The sequence below is a fragment of the Lagopus leucura genome, unplaced genomic scaffold, assembly GCF_019238085.1.
Source record: "Lagopus leucura isolate 7727_CA_CO unplaced genomic scaffold, USGS_WTPT01 Super-Scaffold_100001, whole genome shotgun sequence".
NCBI lineage: Eukaryota > Metazoa > Chordata > Aves > Galliformes > Phasianidae > Lagopus > Lagopus leucura.
The window spans coordinates 91214016-91221449 of NW_024962262.1; the positions used below are offsets into that span (position 1 = coordinate 91214016).

General features: G+C 38.5%; 1 long non-coding RNA gene across 1 annotated transcript; it reads left to right on the top strand.

Moving 5' to 3' along the window:
- Window positions 1–532: 532 nt before the first annotated feature.
- Window positions 533–3978, top strand: LOC122178390. Its single transcript, XR_006178306.1, has 3 exons — window positions 533–603; window positions 3082–3308; window positions 3739–3978. It is a non-coding gene; the product is annotated as an uncharacterized LOC122178390 (long non-coding RNA).
- Window positions 3979–7434: the final 3456 nt, after the last annotated feature.

The window sequence follows — 7434 nt, forward strand, 5'->3', positions numbered from 1 at the left end:
TACTGCTTCTTTCCCTCTAGTTTCCTCATCCTACACTAACCAGTGTGCTTTGGGGAGTGGTTTTTGACTGCCTCTGGAGAGCTGCCATTTTTTTTGTAATTTATTTTGAGTTTGCTTGATAACACTCCCTTTTCTACCGTGGGCAGGGTGGTGTTCCAATACTTTAAAGAAAATACTTTAAAGAAGCATCAAATAGATCAGGTCTGAACTGATCTCCCCTCTCTCTCTATAAAACTCCCCTATCTCTCTGTAAAAAGCTTTTTGACCAATTCCCTCCTGAAATACCATGGAAGCAGTGTTTGACAGATTTGTGTAGCTATAAAAGCTCTGAATTGCTGTTATTACGCAGATCTCTGGAAATATATTGATAGGCTTAAGTCTCCATATTTCTGATTCTACCTGCTAAACACAGCCTCAGTCTATCTCTGTCTAAATACCTTTCTCTTTGTTGCCTGATTCATCTGTTAATTTGACTCTGGAAGGTAAAATAAATAAATAAATAATGTTGCTTTTTCCTCAGCTCTAGCTGGCAAGGAAGAGTAGAAGGAATAAAATACTTCCAGTGTCCACTGTATGAATGCTACTCATAAAAGGTCAAGTGGGGTATGTGCTCTCTTTATTCATTTTTCAAAATGGGGAGTCATCCAAACATGAGCTGAAGCAGACAGTCTCCTGGATAATAGGAGCCATTGGTTTGATTTTGAATAGTATTTTACACAACTTTCTCTCTTTCTCTGTGTTTCTTATTGCTAAAGTATTTAACTTAAAAGCGCTTAGACATGGATGGACAACTTGCTCAAATTTGGGAACTTTGGGACTTTGAACTTTGTCTTTGGGGACAAAAATGAATCCAACATTCAAGGAGTCCTCTGGTGACTTCATCACAGCTCTGAACATTGTTTAAGAGGTGAGATGTCTGGGCCAAGCACATGTTGTAATGTCTGCAGCAGTAACATGAGGTGGAGAACAACGTGCTGCTCACCCCCTTAGTCTACCAGTGCCTATAGGTGTGATGATACTGTTTTTTTTGTTTGCTGCTTAGTCATTCAGAAAGCTAGTGATAGCTGCTGACTCGCCTGGATGGTGTAAAAGGTAATTTGGCTCTGGTAAATCATGAAATTAAGAAGTCCATGACTGTACATATTCTTGGAGGCACATAGCTCTCCTGGTCAGATGTGAGGCTGCACATGAGAATGTTTCAAGAGAAGAAAGACTGGATCAGGGCATGGATCTATTCATTCTTTTGCTGTCATGAGAGTGATGATGCCAGAGGAGAGAATCCTTGCTTTCCCACAAGTGTATGGGGCCCTTGGGGCCCTAAGACTGAAGGTTTTGGGAATAAGAGGGAATCGTACAGATTGAATTTTTAGTCAGAAGGAATGTAATATTGTTCATTTCTCTTAACTTAGGAGTCTCTTGAAGTAATACTTATACATTTGCTAACATACTTTACACCTTGATTGCTCTTTATTCATTGTACATCTAAATTTCCTTTACACAGTGAATTCTATGGAAGCTGGATGCTTTCTTTTTGTTCTTTTTGTACCTTTAAATGTGGCTTTGCCCAGCTGAGTCTGCATTTCTTCAACTGACCATGGACAAGCTGTTATAGTGCTGGGGCCTCCAGGCTGTGCTCCATCTCATTGTCCCACGTGTGCGCTTCTCCAGACCACATCCTGTGTCTGTATTTATTAAGGCCTCTTGTACCATAACATACCTTTTATGGAGAAGCTCTCCATAAAACTGTGCTTATATCATACAAACATGAGAAGGAAAAAAAAGAAAGAAAAAAAACATTAGGTATAACCACCAGTTATAAGAAAAATTGTTATTATAGCTAAGTTAGGAATTTGCCGGCATGTCAAGAGAAACTGAGACAGAGTGAGCTTGACAAGCTGTACTCCTGAATCCCTGGAAACTCAGCAGGACACCTGTGGGCCTGTACTAGCAATGTCAGGACAGTGTTTACTGGGCTGCAGCACTACATTGTACCAGCTACGAAGTGGTGTATGTTGTCTTCCTTTGTGAAGTGATTCCAGTTAGCAGCATAACTCTTGGAAACGTTTTGGAACTGCTTCATATGGTTTTTCATATGTCAAGTCATTTCTATGGCATCATATTTTCTTTCCTAGTAGGATTTGTGGTCCCAGTTCCTGACTTTTTAATGAGAGGGCTGCCAGCAGGATTTAGTCATCCCTGCTGCAGATGGGCAATCATCTCTTACGCTTCATGTCACGGCCCTTCGTCTGTCCTGACTGCTATCTATTCTGGGATCAGGCAGTACCTTGGGGAATATGATAAAAAGCAGGCTCATTTGTGATGGGCTATGCTGAAGGTTAGCTTAGGTTTTCAAAGGCAGCAATTGCCTGAAGCCCTCTTACTATGTTAAATTAATACACATCAAGGAAAAATGCAGTTAGGCACAGAATGCAGAAGAAGCAAAGAAATATGGCACAATATTAAACATCAGGTCCCATGCCTACCATAATGTAATCACTTTGATTTGCCTTTTCTGGGTTCGCTCCTTGTTCTGTGATTTACATGGAGAGTTCAGAGATATTCCTCCAGTGTAAAAACCAAACAGCCTAGGGGAATTTGGTCTTGTGCAAAAAATCCCTGTGCCCAGAGGAACAGTAACCTTCCAATTAATCATTTGAATCTTTTTGATGTAGTGAAAGATTTGGCACTGAGTTAACACCTTCAGTGCTGCTACAGTAATCAATCACACTGAGAAAAAGTACGTATAGAAAGCAAAGGTTGAATGTCTTCTATGTGTGTTTGTGAGTTGCTCTATTATTGTGCAATTATATAATTATGTATAGAGAGTTGTAGAGAGTAGCATTGTAGAGAGTAGTTGTAGGGAGTAAAATACTTAGCATCTTTTTTGTGAACCACAGCTGGCAACTACTTCCCCAGTATATTTCATTATCTCCGTCTCACGGCAGTAGATGTTTCTGCTCACCTCTGGCAAGCTCACACCAAACATTGGTGATATACTTCTACTGGACCCAGCCTAATAGTGAAAATAGCTTTTGAGTAACCATGCTTTTCCCAACAAGTTTGTGGTTTCAATTTCACCAGATTCTTCAGATAGCAAGAGTATGTCTGACTGAGAGCCTGGCAGCAAGTGGGTCTCAACAAAATACTGATTCTGCGTGGGAAACATTGGAGAAATCCATGGACATTTGGATGCAAAACTGTGTTGGGGAACCATACGCCGGTACCATTCTACTCCAAAAAGTAACTCGGTGAAAGAAATTGCACCCTGTTTCCAATTGATCCACATACCTGACAGGCAAGAGCTCCAGGTAGGCAGCTGTGCTCAGGCAGACTTGTCGGTGTATGAATTTAGCACAGTCTTTATGAAGGTGTTTTTTAACCTGCCCTTAGTGCAATTAACAACAGGCCTTTTTTGTGGATCTGGTAAGCATTGCTAGCATTCATCCAGGGCCTTTCTCTGAGAGCTGCATGCTTCCTAAAGCTATCATCTAAAGTTAGTAATACCTATTTTGTCATTCAGTGTTAACAGAAATGATATAGAGTACATTCAGAGACGGAGCTATTGTATAAGATAAAGCCTCTCTTATAGTCACTCTGGAGAATAATCCCCTATGAGAACAGTTCCTTATTTTAAATCGTTAAAGATAGCTTCTTGCTAGGGAATGCAAGATGCTGATAACACATTATATTCCTCTCTTGCTGCTTCTTTCTCTTGTATTGATTGGTCCTATGCTGGAGGTATGATAGACCATGGGGCTCATCTTACATTCCTCTGGGTGCTTTGAAGAAATGACTACATTTGTCAAATAACAAAAAAGAATCACCTGAGACAGTCAATTGAGACACATCAAAAGCAACTTGAAAACCTGCAGTCCCAGGTCAGCTGTTACTTGAAGACTATGCAGCTTCCTTTTGAGTCATTTCTCGTTTGTCTTTGTATAAAGTTCTGTTGAGAGAAGTCTGCATTTGAGAACTACTCATGGGTATTTCTGTTGTTTTTTTGGTTTTTTTTTTGGGGGGGGGGGGGGCCGGGGGATGGAGGGACTCCTTTCCTTCTTATCACCTGGGGAAAAAAGGAAAAAAAATAACATGATTAAAGGGATTGGGTACTTGTTCTATGGCAGGTATGGGGCTTGCCTTGACTAGTTAAAGATTCTTTGCTTGAAATTCCTTTATAAGTAATAAAAAAATCAAAGCAACTAAAGTCTCAGAATTGGTCTTTACAGGCAAGTTTTTCCTAAATGCTCTTAAAAACTATATCCCGTCATCCACTGAAATAGTGATCAGGAGTGCAAGGGTAAGTCAGTCTTTCAGGATCTTGAGTCTAAACCCAAAATATGGTTTCCAAGGAGAAATCCTGCAACAGTAATTATTATTAGATTATAATTAGATCAAGGGGCAGGGGCTAAAGAAATATCTGCTGGTAAGAAAAACTTGCATTACAAAACTGTAATTCTGCACTTCTTTGGATGACAATTTTTTTTTTTTTTTTTGTCAGAATTGAGCTTCTAATAGTGTGAACAAGGACATCTGCTTATTTCTGCCATATTTTTGGAACAGAAAATTACTATTTGGTCAAGTTATCACTTAATGATATATAATATTCTTTTCATCCTGATTTCCAATTCTGTCTTGTCCTGTGTGAAAAAGAAATCATAAGACCTTCCATAAATATATTTAATGGCTAATTTCCATCCTAACAATTGTAATTTTCCTTATTAAGTAGCTTTGCAGTAGTAGTAGTTCTAAAAATTACTTGGCACGTTCATTTTAGATCATCTAATCCCATCTTTCTTTCACATCATGCCCTTCTTCAAATTATTCTACTGTTTTCCAAGAAAGGGCTTGATAGAGTTGTTATTAATGATCAGAAATTAACACACAATGCCTCACATGTTGTGATTTCTATCCCTTGCTCTGTAGTCATAAAAGAAAGGAAATGGTTTCATTATTTATTTGTTCTTATATTGTTACATATATGTTAAACTATTTTCTGTAATTCTCATAGAACCAGTTTTCTACATCATAATTTGCCTAAAATGCAGTGGACATGATTAGCAGTTGTGTGGTTTACTCTCAGGCTGAGTAGCGTGGCAGCCCACACACCCTGCTACCTCATCCCCAGCCTAGGCTGCCACCCCAAGGGAAACACTGGGGCACAAGAGAGCTGTCTATAGGAATCTCCTTCTCAAAGCTAGACCCCTTCTACCTGAGAGTACCCAGAGTGGCAAGTACATATTTCATAGCAAAGTACATAGTTTCAATAGCCTTATTCCATTGCTCGGGTGTCTTCCTGCTTTATCACTTTGGGCATGTGTAGTAGTTGAAGACAATGAAATTTTTATGGGATTTCTAAGATATCTGCTTTCTTTCCAGCTCTGTGATGAAGTGAGAATTAAGCAGCATGCCATCCTGCCACCACTTCCTCACCAATTGACAGGCGTTTCGCATGGTAGGGCTTGATGTGTTCTCATAGTCATTTTCTGTCCCTTCTCTATTTCCTCTGTTAAATGTCGCTTCAGAAGACAAGCTTTCTCTTCTAAATCACAGTGTCTCTGTTTTACTGTTATATGCAGCTTAGGCTGGTCCTGGTTCTCCCTTTTTTTCTGTCTGCAGTTTCACAGTCAGTGTGTTTTATAGCTCTGTAATAGCAGCTGTTTATCTGTTGCTTCATTGGATTTTCTATTTCAATCACTACATTTTGGGGAATCTGGTTTTGTCTGGGATTTCACCAGTGTGTTCTGGGCAGTATCTTTTTAGTTCACTAAGGATTTCTGCCACAGTTTCTTCAGGAATCAGATGCTTGGACATGTATCATCTCTTGCAAAAACCACCAGGCTGCAGAAGGATGGTCAGCAGTTATGTAGACTTTTTTTCAAATCTGTTTTTAAAGGCAAAACTGAAATAACTTTAACTGAAGAAAAGCAAATCACGCACATCTCTTGTAATGTCCTTTGTATGTTTTGTAATAATCTTCCCTTCATCTCATCCAGTAATTTTGATCCCTTTATGTTTCTTCTCTGGATGTTTACAAACAAGTTCCTTAACATGAAACATTGAAGGTTTATATTTCTCTCTCTTCTAGAATAAATTTTCTCCCTATAAAACTGAAAATTTACCAGAAATTACCACCAAATTAACTTACAAATTAAGTTATTTGTGGTTCAGCATTTCTCATTTAATGTGACACACATAATTTCTCTTCTTAATATGATTTTCTTAATATTTCTTTTAGGAATGTTGTTTTTCAGCAACTTAAAAAGTAGGATTGCCTATGTCTTCATCTAGTTTTCTTTGGTTATTCCAATTTTATTTATGCTTTTTTATCTTCTTTACATTTTCTTAATCTTGGTAGTTAGTTGCCTGAAAACATAACTTATGTTCTATTTAGCCCAATATTTGCAGATCTTACTTAAACCTGCTCCATTTTATCCTAAGCTGTTATTTTTCCCAAAAGGAATACAAGACAAAGATTTGCAAAAATCTAGAGTTTAAAACATAGAGAATTAGCTTACTGTTCATAAATGCACAAAAAAAAAATATCATTAGTGACCATGCAAAAGCTATCACAGAAATACTGAAATTTTACTTTGAACTTGAATTGAATACCCGTTGTGTGACTGAACGACTTGCTTTCTCTTCTTGTAAAATCTCTCATTTGTCTAAACTATTGACTTTTCATCTGTAGATGATCTCCATGAAGCTCCGAAAACTGCCCCTGTAGAAAGAACACAGGCATTAGGAGTCGTTTCTGCCCAACTGAAAAGCTTCCAGCCATGAGGCTTTTCCTTTTGTTCTTCAGACACTTTTTCTTATCCTCTATTCTATTGTACCTTCTGTTTCTTTGATTGAAATCCCTTGCCAAATGCTTTTGAAAATCTAAATATATCTTCTAAATTTTCCTTTTATCTTGGTAGCAATACATTCAAAGGACACTTGCAGGTAAGATGAATGTCCAAACAAGTATGCAGTAACACTTCAGTGGAATTTAGAAAAATGTACATGTTATTGTGGTAGCTTTACAGATTTATTTATACTATTTATACTGCTGTATTTTCAAAAGAAGTATAGAATAGTAGAATGGCTTAGGTTGGAAGGCACATAAAAGCTCTTCCAGCTCCAATCCGGGCTGCCCCCCACCAGCTCAGGCTGCCCAGGGCCATATCCAACCTGGCCTTGAGTGCCTCCAGGGATGGGGCACCACAACTTCTCTGGGCAGCCTGTGCCAAGGCCTCACCACTCTCCGAGTAAATAATTTTTTCTGAGTATCTAACTTAAATCTCCCCTCTTTTAATTTAAAACCATTCTTCCTTGTCCTATCACTGCCAAACAGTGTAAAAAGTTGGTTTCCTTCCTGCTTATAAGCTTCTTTAAAGTCTTGGAAGGCCACAAAGATGTTTTCCTGGAGGATTCTCTTCTACAGGCTGATCATTA